Genomic DNA, 14,675 nt, shown 5'->3' on the forward strand with positions numbered 1-14,675 from the left:
AGGGAGGGAAGAAGGAAGGAAGGAAGGAAGGAAGAACAAAAGAAAAGAAAAGAAAAGAAAGAAAACCTGTATTTGTTAGCAGCAACACCTCATTTTTCTCCAACACAACAGCCCTAAGCAATAGCTGATCTCCCTGTCTCTAGATTTGTGTTTACTGGACATTTCACACAAATGGGATCATACAATATGTGTTTTTTTGTTGCTGACTTCCTTCATTTTGTATAATGTTTTCAGTGGTCATCCATCTTGTAGCATGAGTCAGTATTTCAGTCATTTTTATTGCCAAATAATATTCCATTGTGTGCATATGCCACCTTCATTTATTCACTCCTTAGTTGACAGATCTTTGGATTGTTTCCATTTTTTGGCTATAATGAATAACTGGGTGCTCATAATGTTATGAACATTTGTGTACATGTTTTTGCATGGACATATGTTTTCATTTATATTTGTATATACCTAGGAGTTGAAATGCTAGGTCATAGTTAGAATATTTTGAGGAATTGCCAGCCTGTTTCCCAAAGTTAAATGAGATGCATCATTATACGTTCCAACCAGCTGTGTATGAGGGTTTCAGTATTTCATGCTCTTGTCAACATTTGTTATAATCTTCTTTTTTTTATTTTAGTCATCCTAATATGTATGAAGTTGTATTTTCTTACGGCCTTGATCAGCATCTCCCTAATAACTAATGATGTTAAACAACTTTTATTGTTTTTATTGGTCATTTGTATATTTTCTTTGCAAAAATATCCTTTCAGATCCTTTGCCTATTTTGAAATTGTGTCATTTATCTTTTAATTACTGATCTGTAAATTTCTTTATATATTCTAGATACAAATCTCTAATCAGATGTATGAAATTATGTTCTTTTCTGTGAGCTGCCTTTTTGTTTTCTCGATGACATCCTCTGAAACATAAAAGTTCTTAATTATTATGAAGTCTAGTTTATCTATTTTTTCTCTTCTTATTTTTTCTTTAATGTCATATCTAGGAAGGCTTTGTCTTACCCAAGTTTATGGTTACTCTTATATTTTCTTCTAAGAATTGTATAGTTTTAACTCTTACGTTGAATTTTATGATCCATTTTGAGTCCATCTTTCTGTATGGTGTGATGAAGTGGTCTAGCTTTATTATTTTGTATGTGGATGTTCAATTATTCCAACATCATTTGCCAAATTATTTCACAATTGAATTGCCTGGTCACCTTTGTCCAAAATTAATTAACTGTTAATGTGAGAGTTTGTTTCTGGAATATTATTTTTATTCCATTGATCTTACTGTCCATCTTTATCCCAGTACCACACAAGCTTGATAACTTTGTAGTAAGTGCTGAAATTGTGAAGTCTGAGTCATCCAACTTTGTTCTTTCATTTCAAGGCTTTGCCTATTTTGGGTACCATGAATTTTTATATGAATTTGAAGATCAACTTGTCAATTTTAAAAAGAATCCTGCTGTGTTGAATTTGTAGCTCAATTTGAGGAGTTTTGCCATTTTACCAATATTAAGTTTTCCGATCCATGAACTCAAGAATGTTTTTTATTTTATTTAGATCTTCTTTAGTTTCTTTCAACAATATTTTATAGTTTTAAGCATACGAGTTTTGCCTTATTGTAAAATGTTATTCCTTTTGATGCTATAATAAATGGTATTATTTTTCTTTATTTTATTTGTAGATTATTTATTGCTAGTATATAGAAATATAATTGATTTTCATATATTGGTTTGAACTCTGCAAATATGCTGAACTCATTTACTAGTTCTAATAATTTTTTTCTTTGATTCTTTAGGGTTTTCTACTGGGTTGTTGGAAAAGTCATGATGCATTTTTGCAATGAAAAACATAGAAAAAGTATGTCATGACTTTTCCAACAACCCAATATATACGAGATTATGTCATCTGTAAAAAGAATTTAACCTTACTTCCTGCTTTCCAATCTGGATGCCTTTTATTTAATTTTCTTGCCTAATTGACTTGGCTAGAAACTCCAGTATGAGGTTGAATAAATGTGGTAAAAGAGGACATACTTTCCTTGATGCTGATCTTAGGGGCAGTCATTCAGTATTTTGCCATTAAATGTAATGTTAGCTTTTCACAGATGCCTTTTATCACGTTGAGGAAGCTCCCTTCTATTTTCGGTGTGTTGAGTGTTTTTTATCATGAATGGATATTGGGTTTTGTCAAATGATATTTACGAGGCTATTGAGATGGTCATGTAGTTTTTGTTCTATTTTCTATTAATATGGTGTTTATATTAATTGATTTTTGGATTTTAAATCAACTTGCATCCCTGAGATAAATCCCACTTGGTCATGTTGTATAATCTTTTTTATAAGTTGTTAGAATCTGTTTACTAGTGCAATCGAGTCTCATTATTTGAAGTTTCCATATTTGTAAATTTTTCTACTCACTAAAATGTACTTGTAATTCCCAAATCAATATTAGTGGCACTTTTGTGGTAACTTGTAAACATGCACAGAACAGTGAAAAAACTGAAGTACCCAATGTACATATTTCCAGCTAAATTTGAAAAAAGTGTTGTTCTTTTCTCCTGTGTCAGCTCTCATACTGTAAACAAGTGTCCTTTTTGTGCTCTATTTAATGTCACATTTTTCACCTTTCATTGACAATTTTGGTGTTTAAAATAGCCCTCAGCCTGAGTTCTGAAATCCTGCCTAGTGTTTTTAAGTGCAAGAAGGATGTGATGTGTGTTACATAGAAAATATATTTGTTAGATAAATTTTGTTCAGGCACGAGTTATTGTGCTGTTGGCCACAAGTTCCATGTTAATGAATCAGTGATATTTATTAAATAAGGTGCCTTTAAAGAGAAGCATGCATAAAACAAAGCTATCATTTATTAGTTGATGCAAATGTTATGGCCAAAGGTTCTCAAGGATGTAACCCTGTATTTCTCTTATGAGCAATGGTCCAATATTCACTGATTCAGTGTTCTCAGTGACTTTACAGAAAATAACTTATGTGACTAATTAGACAAGAATTTTTACATATATACTAACTAGAGAATTAGTTGGTAGTTTTCTGTTCTTGTGATATGTTCTTTTAGTTTTGGTATCAGGGTAATAATGGCCTTATATAAGGACTTGGTATGTGTTCCCTCCTGTTCTTTTTGGGAAGAGTTTGTGAAAAGTTGTTATTAATACTTTTTAAAAAATGTTTGGTAGAATTCACAAGTGAATAAAAACTGAGTCCTGGTTTTGCTGTGTGGAAAGGTTTTTTTTTTTTTTTTTTAAGCTGAGCCATCCTGCCACCGGTTGGCAGCTCAACGGCTGCTCAGCTCGGGCCAGGAATTGAACTGCTGTTGCTCAGAGCTCAAACTCTTGAGCGAGCTCTTAACCAACTGAACCACTCAGCTGGCGGAAAGTTTTAAATTTTCTAATTGTGCAGAAAAAAGTTAACATGACAGGCCTATGATCCTTAGAAAGGCTAGCTTACAGTTGGCTCATTTCTGGGAACTTAGAATCTGGAAGGATTCCCACCATTCCCAGAATTGATAAGAGTGCCTCACTGTACCTTATCTGTTTGTACAAACAATGTGGCTTATACTGAACACCTTCTGGGAGTCTAGAATTTTGGTACATACTAGGCAGAGGCTGTCTACATGACCAGCCTGGGATGATGAGTCTCCTATGAGCTTTCATGATTAGCAACATCTGACACATGTTTTCAAAAATATTTCTGGGCAAATTAAGTAAGTCCTGTGTGACTCCCATGAGAGATGACCCTTGGAAGCTGTGAATTGTTTCCCAGAACTTTGCCATGTGCACCTTTTCCCTTTGCTGGTTGTGCTTAGTATCCTTTTGCTGTAATAAATCATGAATACATGAATAAGCATGAATACAATTCTATGCTGAGTACTAGTGAATTACCCATCCTTAAGATGATTTTAGGGATCCTCAACATAATAATTTAATCTCTTTTCTTGCTAAAGACTTACTCAAATTTCCAATTACTTTTTTTAACTAAAATTTATTGGGAGAACAATGGTTAGTAAAATTACATAGGTTTCAAGTGTACGATTCTGTAACACATCATCTATATATCACATTGTGTGTTCACCATCCAGAGTCAGTTCTTCTTCTATCACCATATATTTCACCCCTTTACCCTCTTCTGCTATCCCTCCTCCCCCGCCCCGCCTCTGGTAAGCACTGAACTATTGTCTGTGTCAAGAGTTTTTGTTTCTTCATTTGTTTGTCTTGTTCCATTGTTGTTTTTAGTTTTACATCCCACATATCAATGAAGTCATATGGTTCTCGACCTTTTCTGTCTGACTTATTTCACTTAGCATAATAATCTCAAGATCCATCTATGTTGTCGCAGATGTCACAATTTCATCTTTTCTTATGGCAGAGTAGTATTCCATCGTGTATATATACCACATCTTCTTTATCCAGTCATCTATCGAAAGACACTTTGGTTGTTTCCATGTCTTGGCCACAGTAAATAAAGTTGCAATGAACATCAGAGCCCATATATCTTTATGGAAAATGTTTTCAGATTTTATGGGTAGATACCCAGGAGAGGGATTGCTGGGTATTATGGTAATTCTATTCTTAATTTTTTGAGGAACCTCCACACTGGATTTCCAATTTCTTCTTGAGTAAGTTTCAATACTTGTTTTTTTTCCAGGATTGTTTTTCCATTTCATCAGAGTTAACTAATTTGATGTAATTATTCATTGTATTCCTTTATAATCCTTTTATTTCTGTAAGGTCAATAATAATGTTCCCTCTTTCATGACTGTATACAGGCCAAATACAGGTTGGTTGATTTTATTGATCTTGTCAAAGAACCAACTTTTGATTTCATTAATTTTCTCAATTGTTTTTCTAATCTCCATTTTATTTATTTACACTGTAATCTGGACCTCTCAGATGCAGTCATCTGGAATTTAGTTTCTGCAACATGGAGCTGAAGGGAAATGAGAAATGCTGGTGGCTTGCGTCTTCCAAGGAGATATCATAACCCTTGACTGGGAGCATGGGGTAGAGGGTCCTGTCTTGGCAACACCTGCTCAGAGTGAATCTTCTGTCATGGTGAGCTGTGGACAGAGGCAAGACAGGGTCAGGTCATATCTCAAGTGTTACAGACTCTCACTGTTGTTGTTGTTGTTGTTGTTTTTTTACCAGATCTACAAGTCTCTTGTTCTTAAAAATTCTTTTTGAATGAATGTTTCTGCATTTGTTGTAAGCCCTGGGGCAACTTCCAGATATTTAAAACTTTTTTGAATATAATTTTCACCAATTGTTGTTTCACTAAGGCGTGGGTCTGTGGAGCTTCTCTCACCACCATTCTAGAAGTGATCATCCCACAATGTTAAGAAACTTGAATTGATATTACTTGGGCATGAAAGAAGTACAATATAAGAGAGATCAACAATAGCTTGAATAGCCTTCAGCAGATTATTTAACCTCAGTTTGCTCAACTGTAAAATACAGATAATAATAGTTTCTACATCATAATGTTATTTCATGAATCAAAATAAGATAGTGAATTTAGTATAGTGCCAGTCACACTCACCATACCTTAAAAAACTTTATTGGGCAATTTAATCAAAAAACATTTGGAATGGGATAGGAGTCTTCCTTATTAATTATCGCTGCTCCCAAATCATTATCCTCTTTTCTTCTGTAATCCTAACCATTTTGTAATTTTTACTGTTAGATTATACCAATGTCACTCTTAGTAGTGGTCATCTTCCCACACAACCCTGTTTTTTTTTTTTTTTAATTTCTTCAAGATTTTAGATCCTGGATCCTATCACTCTCTCTAACATTATTTCTTTCATAATTCTTAGTGATTTCAATATTCACACAGGTGAACTTTCTGATACTTTGTCTCCTCTATTTCTTGGCTGCTTCTTTCTAATGATTTGTTCCCCTCCCTACCTCAACCTTACTTCCACGCTTATTTTCTTGATCTTTTTCTTTCTGATTGCAACAATTCCACCGTCATCCCAAGTTCAAACACCCAACTTTCTGACTCTGGCCTCCTATCTTTTGAGTCACAACCTTTTATATTCCAACTCCAAAACTCTTCAACCTCATCTAGACCAAGTTAACATCAATTCTACCAGATTTATCCTGCCCTTCATCTCCTAAATCTTTTATTCCCTCCTTACTCACCTGAAACTCCCTGTTCAGTCATTATAATCACTCACCTGCATACATCACCAAGTCCCATGCCTCTCTCTTGCTTCATCATATTTTCCTGATGAACCTATAACTCTAGTTAAGTAAAACTTTCTTCCTGCTATGTGCCTGCACCTGTACATTTCAATATTGGGTAAACTAAGGAAACTACACAACCATGATAACTGGTCTCACCTTAAATTCATTATCAACAGCTTTAAGTGAATTAATGCAAGCATACTATATATATTTTTTATCCATTTTGTCTTCAACTCTCCTAGATTATTTTCCCATGATTTCTTCTATTTCTATAAGTCTCAAACTTCTACAAGCTCCTATTAATGCATCACCCATCTAGCAACATTTATGCTTGTATATTCCAGTCTCTTCTGGACATTACCATGTTCATTCATGATTCTACCTAGACCATGTCTCCATCTATGCACAAATCCCATCCATTTTGCTTGCTTGCATTTCTCCATACTTTCAAAATTGTCATGGTTTCTGTCTCTGTATAGACAACTATTCCCATTAGCATGCAAACATACTATTAATTCAGTCATCATAAAAACCTTTACTTGATACCACATTGCTCTACATCTACCTCACCATGTCTTTCTGTCCGTAGCAAAACTCCTTGAGGAAGCTCTCTATCCACTGTACCATTCCTTCCCTACTATTCTGTCTTGTATTTTGCAATCAGAGTTTTTCCTCAGTCTATTGGAATTGTCAAGGTCACCAAAGACATTTATATTGCTTATTTCAATTTCCAATTCTCATATTACTTGCATTACCTGTAGTATTGAACACAATCGATATCTTTCTCCTAGAATTTTGTTTTTCTTTTGATGTTCATCATTTCTTTGACATTTCTGGCTACTCCATCTTAGTCACTTTGCCAGCTCTGCTTTATTTCCACAAACTCGGATCCTTAGACATTTTTCCTTTTCTACCTGTATTCACTCACAAGGTGATAAAATTATTTTTTAACTACCATTTCTATGATTATGACAGCAGCATTTATATTCTACAGCTAGAGTTTTCTCTTAACTTCAGATCTATATATCCAACTGCCTATTCAACGTACATTGTCTATTTATGAGACCACTCCAGCTGAAAGTATTTAAAACTCAGCGACTACTGTGCAGCTTCTTCTGCTCACTTACTCATATAGGTTAATGGTGGCTACATTCTTCCAGTTACTTGGGTCAAAAGCATTGGTATTAATTTTGGTTTCTTGTTCTCATATCTGGTCCATCAATAAATTATGTCTACTCTATCTTCAAAATGCACACAGAATTCAGTTCTGTGTCTCTTTAATACAGCAGCTACAGTTCTCCTCCATGTTACTATCATCTATGTCCGGGATTATTTCAGTATTTTTAAATTGGTCTCTTAGCTGCTGTATTTCCTCCTGCAGTCTGCATGCAACAACTTATTTAGATTTTAAGCCCTCCCCTGATAGTTCACATGCCCCTTCTTTGCTTTATGTTTTCTCTTTAGCACTCATTTTTCAGAATATTAATATTTTACTTTTTATCATATTAACCATCTATCTCCTTCAATAACATGCATGCTGCCTGAGGGAAAGTATTTTTGATTTTTTTTTTCACCACTCTATCTTTAGTGCCTATAAGAATGCCTGGCATATAAGCAGATTCATGAACTTTTTTTTTTTTTTNNNAGATAAGATATCCAGAAGATAAGAATTTTTGAGTTGTCAATATAGAGGAGATAATGAAAACATTTGAATGTATAACATCTGTAAGTGTGGAGGAAAGCCAGCAAACAGACAACAAAGAGAATCACTGAATTGGGAAATGGGGAGAAGAAACAGCCCAGTTAGCCAGAAATACAGAGAGAAATAACAACAAACTACAGGCAATATCATGGAAACTAAAAATGAGGAGAGTAGTGCAGAATTTGAGGAGGGTCAGAATAAGGAAGCTGAATTCCATTAGAAAAGTGCTTTAATTGAGCAGCATCAGGGCGCCGATGGGTCCATAAATCAAATTATAGCAGTTTAAGGAACTAAGGGACTACTCGTGAGCGCAGTGGGGTCTGGAGGTAGGTTGCCTGTTTGAGGCGCTTAGCTGTAAAATAATTTCAAACAATAGGAGGGTGATTAAAATAAAATAGTGGTTTCAAAGAGGAAGAATTTGCAAGATTTTGGCATTTCAAATATATTTCAAGGAGCAATGAGAGACTTAAAGAAAAAAACAAAACCCTAAAGTAGAAAGCCTGAGTACTGGTATAGGAATGTGGTCTCTTTGGAGGAATGGATCCCATACAAAACCATGGAGGTCAAGTTTTATTCTGGGTGTCTGTTACTTGAAAGTAATCATGGGAAGAGAAATGCTGCTTTAAAGCGAACACGATATGGCCTATAAGTACTCTTAGAACATGATTTTAAAAATTCACTATGGGGAGAACATAGTTTTAAGTATCTAATATTAAACTGATATTGTGAATTGCCTTTCAACTTTTGTGGAGGCATCTTTTAGGAACTCTTTAACTCTGACTCCCAAGTATTTAATGCTAGTGTTTAACTCTGCAAGCATGTAGAGAGATTTCTGTGGCCAGTGCACACATAATCCAAAGACTCTGAAAGCTTTCAAACTACGAGGAGATGTTAGTCTGAGGGTACCACAATGGAGGCTTGGTTAATCAAGTGGCGGGCGGGTCTTTCCCTCCAGGCTAGCTGCCCCAGGCAAATTCCAACTTTGACTCTGCCTCAGGCAGGCCTCAGGTCTGAATATAACCTGGGAGAGAAGGAACTGCTTGAAAACCCTGGTTCTACCACTTTTCTGTCTTTGCTCTTGCCCCCTTAACCTCTTGATGTCCCCGGTTTTTGTAATCTGTGCTTTAATTTTCTCACTGCCCATCCTAAGAGCTTAATATGTGGGTAATGTTAATAGTATCTAAAAACATAAAATTTAAACATTGCTGATATTGTGGGTTAAGATGGAGGGTTACTAAGTTTATGAAAAAAAATAATAGTGATGATTGTCATGTTGAATGGTCTGATTAACTTCAAAAAATGTATTTGTTCATTTGTGAGTTCTACTGCAATAGTTATTTTCATACGCAGTTGAATGTTATTCCTGGCTGGGTAGAAAAAAAGGCTGCTCACTGAAGGGGTCGAGAGTAATATTTTGTGGTTAACACAGACGTTGATTCAGTGCTGTTAATTCATTGTTATTGCTATTGTTATGTTATGTAAATAAAACTGGCCTTTCTCTTCAGTGTGGTTATGTTGTGACTTTAAATTTGAAATTGGGGAAAGGTAGGGAGGCTTATCAGTTTTAAAGAAATTAAAAAGGGGCTCTAAAATTTAGAGCTAAAAAGCATCATAGTCTGTTTAAAGTTTAGATATTAAAATAAATTCTTTGATCAACCGCTGTTGTATTAACAGATTCAATCCATTAAAAGCATTCAATAGAGCTATATTTCAGAGATAAAATGATCACATGTCAGCATTGCTGCATAGTATGTAACTGACCAATGAATTGACTTTACTTAATTGAAGGTCAAAAAATTAAAATTTCTGAGTAGAATACAGAAATAGTTTCCAGTCAGCTACATTATATAGAATAATCTCAAGTGACATAATAGTATAATGACCATTTTGCTATTTAAGATCTTTCTATTAAAGGCGTTTGATTTTCAAATAATTAAATTTTTTTTTTGGTGGTGGTGGTACTTTTTTGAGTTGAATGTTTTACCCTCCTAGAATATGGGTTTTCTACCTAGGAAAGGCTGTAAATGAAGTTTTCTTCTTTTTTTTTTTCTTTTTCACATGAGTATAGAGGCATCTGTGTTCAATATTCAGTGCTTATATATTAAATACAGTTCATTCATTACAGATTATTTGCCTTCCTTTCTAATTATAGAAGATTTGTGCCTAGTGAAAAGTCATTATTTATAATCTTTGGCCAATTTCGTTAGAGCATTAGTTAAATCTTTATTCTTTCATAATATGAGGAAGTAATTATGATAGAGAAAGAAATGCTGATTTAAAAATAGAGGCATTTTTATATTTTTTATATGAACAAAAGGGTTTTAAAAATAGTTTTAGTTTGGATTAACTCATATTGCAGTGTACAGCTCAGAAAAAAGTTTACATTTTGGATCAAAATGTAGAAAATCCATAAGCACTAACAGAAATAACGATGCCCACTTGATTATTCAAATTTGACTTAATCAGTATTTTTTGTTTATTCTATAAAACTGAAATGACAGTTGGTCTTATCAATTATGGTACAAATAATGATAAGTATCAGCATATTACAGCCAGTTAAAATGAGTTTGAGATTTTTTAATCCAAGTAATAAGAGTTGTCTTTATTTTACTATAGTGCAATATCTACACTTTTTCTTTTGTAAAAAAAATCTTTTTTGTTTTGACAATTAGAAAAACATTTTTAACATTACTTAAAGTAAAAGCACAAAATCTAGGATTAAAAAAGGAAACAGCTGCCCATCTGTCCCATCCTCACACAATTGTTCAAATTGACAAACTAGATTCTAAGACTTTATTCCAATAAATGTGGGCTACCGTGCATTTGCAAATGACAGAAAGAGTTGTACTGAATGTTTAGTAGCATTTTCATATTGCTGCCCTCATAGATGAAATATGGTATTGTTTTCTTTTAAAAAATAGCCCTTTGTCACACGATTGATTGCTATAGAATTTTTCTTTTAAAAGACATATGTGAAACTGCAAAATAGCAGATTGCATAGATGGTGTTCGTATTGTTCTGCTTTATAACATAAAACTTGTTTAGTAAAGTACATTTTGAAACTAGGGATTGTGTCATGAGCAATATAATGTAGCAAAGGCAGCTAGAAATTAGGCAATGCACAGTTCTCTTTTGGAGAAAGCAATAATATGGCTACCACAAGATTTCTGAGAATGCCTGGCATAAATTTCAGCCTCTGATCATGTGACTGAGTCTAAAATGAGCAAAGAGAAAATTCCTTCCATGTTAACATATTTCTGCTTCAAACATTCTGAATAGACAAACTTACCTTGCTGGGGTGTCTCACGTATACAATTTTATAAACAGAGGAGCATTACAGAGTCCAAGCCCCAACCTAGAGATAAAGTGTTCAGGATATAATTCCAGTATCTTGCAGGTTCATGTACACACCTCACTTTTCAACATGCATATAAAATGGCTACATGTAGAAAGACGTTATGACCATGGTAATTGTCGGGATAAATGAATACTGAATGTAAGTGTCACTATGACATGTTTTACACTACCTACATGTTAAAAATCCTTTTATGCTAATAATTTGCATAACATGCTTAGGCAAGCATATGTTGTCCCTCAATTTCTTCAAAGAAATGACCCAAGTTAACAGTGCAGTAAGAAATGTATTCATATTTCATTATATTCACTTAGTGTGGGCTACAGATGATCCCACACTAAATAAAAAATAGATAAAAATAAGAATTTAGGGACCTGTTAAACCGATAGTTCAACAACACATATTCATTTTAGGAATTTATCCTTGTTATGAAGCATGGTCAAAACATATTTTGAATAGCGACCGTGACAACACCCACTTGATGTTTAATCTGAAAGATTTAAATCTCCTAATGCTAGTATCCATAACCAGTGCAGTTGTTTTTTAACATACACATTAAAACCAGTTGTCAAATCTAAAGAATCACCAGGCTTTGGGGATCCCTGCATATTTATTTAACAACTAGTAATCAATTAATGAGAACACTTGATTTAAGCATCTGCAGCAATGACTTCAACCTGGACTCCTGTCTCTCTCTCTATTTTTATACTTCATCTATCATGTATTTTTATTTTAAATGTCATCTAAAAAGTAAGCATGTTGCTTTAATAGACCTACTCCAATAATATAAAATGTGTTGCAAAAAGAGAATTTCTGCACAACACTGGCTAGCTAGCTCTGTCTCATTGAAGCCGTCACAGTCTACAAAATAACACAGCCGATCTTACACGCTTGAAGAATTCATGCCCAGTGGAACTGCTGCACTTACCTTTTTCTTACTGTTTACCTCAATTATAATGCAAAAGTGCCATTTATCAACTTTAGTTTGAAATTGTGTGAAACTTTAGTTGAACAGGGATAGCAGACACAAATACTTCTATCAGAACTAGAAGAAACAGCGTCATTACTTAACAGAATAAAATATCACGGGGATGAGAAGCTTGACCTAGATACCTTTTGTTGCCAGAGATTTTCCAGATAATCACTTGAGAAGTTAGTAATAAGCTATAATTATATTTTAAGGTAGTTTTGTGTTTTGTGATTTTTGTTCTTTGATATTTCAGTCCGGCTTCTTACCTGCACAGGTAAACTCTGCTGTGAGGATCAAAATGTCAGATAATGTATGTCCTGTACCGAGTTGCATAAAACACAGTGAATTGTTAATAAATCCTAAGTTCCTTCCCCCTTCACCATTTCAGATTTATTTTGAATCTTATCATTGCAACACCTGTAATATTTGGACGCAGTTCAACCGTTCTAGATTTTGTCTGAATTCTTTACTTCTTTTAATGAAGCTTCTGACTGTGAATTACAAGTCTCCAGTGAGCCACCTCTCCCCTAAATGAGAGGAGTCATCTGGATAGAAACTAATCAGTGATCCTGCTCCCCTCTCCACTTTGAAAGTGAGCAGGGAACACCCCCTCCCCACCATGTCTTTCTTCTCTCTACCTAGATCCCTTGTATGAATAAGCTTATCTTTGGGGGGCAGGGAGCTGAGATGAGATTCGTGAGATGAAATCACAGGCTGGGGAAGAAAAGATCTTTCTCCAACAGCCCATGCAGATGTTACCTGTTTCACGTATCTTAGGCTATGCTGAATCCATCATCCTCGGGAGGCACACTAGCCATGCTAGCTCTCCTTGGCAAGGCTGCAGATAAATCAGTGGAAGGCATTTTATTTGGTATACCTATCATAGGACTTCACTCTCAGTTGTTCTCTCTTGTGAGAAAGAAAAAGAAAAGAGAGGAAAAGAAAGAGAAAACAGACTGTTTAGAGTCTCTACACTAGCACGTTAATTTCAATTATTTTTCTTCTTTGCTTAGTAGAAATAGAAAACAACTGGTTGCACTGAAATGATTACCTTCTCTTTAGGATCACTGTCGTGTGGTAAGTCAGATGCTGGACTAAGAGTAGGGTTCCTGGTTGTGGCGTCAACACTGTCCCACCTACTTATTTAAGGCAAGTTGTTCATACTTCCTGAGACTGTTTCCAGCCTATAAAATAGAAAAAAATAGTATTTTTAATTGCCTAGAATAGTATCTGTCACATAAAAAATGTTAAAAGTAGAGGGTGAGATATTATATTCACTCAACAATCCAGGTCCTTTCAACCTTCTTATTATAGAAATTGAAATATATAGTATTCACTGTCCATACACACATACACACAAACATACACTGATCTGCTATTATAATACTCTATGACACCCCCCTTCTGTTTCACTGACAACACATGTTGTGGCTATCTTTCCATGTCATTATATGAGACTTCAACTTCAGTTTTAATTTTAGTATAGTACTTTATAATAGGCATAGACTGCCATTTAATTAATTAGTCCCATATGGATGAGTATATTATTATAAATGATGCTGCAATAACATTATGTGTTAGCTTGGGTTTTTTTTTGTTTCGTTTGCTTGTTTTTTAGTTGGTCTTATTTTGCCAAACAGCATTTTGATGTAATCAAATGTGTCCACATTTTCTTTTATTGTTTTCAGTTTTTATGACCCAGTTAGAAAGGCTGTGTCTAAAAAATATAGTCAATAATATTGTAATAACTATGTTTGGTGCCAGGTGGGTGCTAGGCTTATTGGGGGAAATCGCTTCATAAATTATATAAATACCTAACCACTATGTTGTACACCTAAAAATAATATAAAATAATATTGAATGTCAAGAAATGTAAATGAAAAAAGAAAGTCTTTTGCTAAAGCCAGTTTATGAATATTTTAAGTATCATTTTCTATGAATAAATTCGTGATTGAATTGATACAAAAGAAATTATTACTATTTATATCTTGCTATTATTGTTGTTAGGTGGAAGAAATGAGATAGAGATCCCGTTTTATTTTTTTCCCAGATGGCTAACTAGTTGTTCAATATCATTATTGAATAATCTGTTTTCCCACTAATTTGAATATTTTCTTATCATATATTATTGAATTTATTTCTGGATTGTCTGTTATATTCACTTGGTTCACTAACGTTTGCTCCTGGTACCACACTTTTTAAAATACTACAGGTATTGCTAATAAAACCATTATTTATCAATTGGTAACATAAGGATTTGGGGGTTAGTAGGGAAAATTTCCAGCTGAAAGTACAATGGAAGTATTGGTTCTGCAGTTAAGAGAGTTTAAACAATGTCTGGAAAAGGTAGGTGGTAGCAGTGGGAGAAGTAAAAGATGAAGGTTGAAGAAAAATAGAAATGAACAGCATTGCAATTCCAAAGGGAAACCATATATATATATATATATATATAT

The 14,675-nt window shown here is 34.2% G+C and overlaps 1 long non-coding RNA gene across 2 annotated transcripts in view; it reads right to left on the reverse strand.

Moving 5' to 3' along the window:
- Positions 1-4,556: 4,556 nt before the first annotated feature.
- Positions 4,557-14,675, reverse strand: part of LOC109394852 (uncharacterized) — a 28,884-nt gene continuing 18,765 nt past the window's right edge. The window contains exons 2-5 of one of the 2 annotated variants that reach the window (XR_002126529.1): positions 13,274-13,406; positions 12,982-13,131; positions 11,187-11,252; positions 4,557-5,066 (exon numbers count right to left, since the gene is read on the reverse strand). This is a non-coding gene — a long non-coding RNA (uncharacterized LOC109394852). The remainder of the gene's footprint in view (positions 5,067-11,186; positions 11,253-12,981; positions 13,132-13,273; positions 13,407-14,675) is intronic. The other variant, XR_002126530.1, reaches the window with a different exon arrangement.

The sequence above is a fragment of the Hipposideros armiger genome, unplaced genomic scaffold (genome assembly GCF_001890085.2).
Source record: "Hipposideros armiger isolate ML-2016 unplaced genomic scaffold, ASM189008v1 scaffold_441, whole genome shotgun sequence".
Taxonomy (NCBI): domain Eukaryota; kingdom Metazoa; phylum Chordata; class Mammalia; order Chiroptera; family Hipposideridae; genus Hipposideros; species Hipposideros armiger.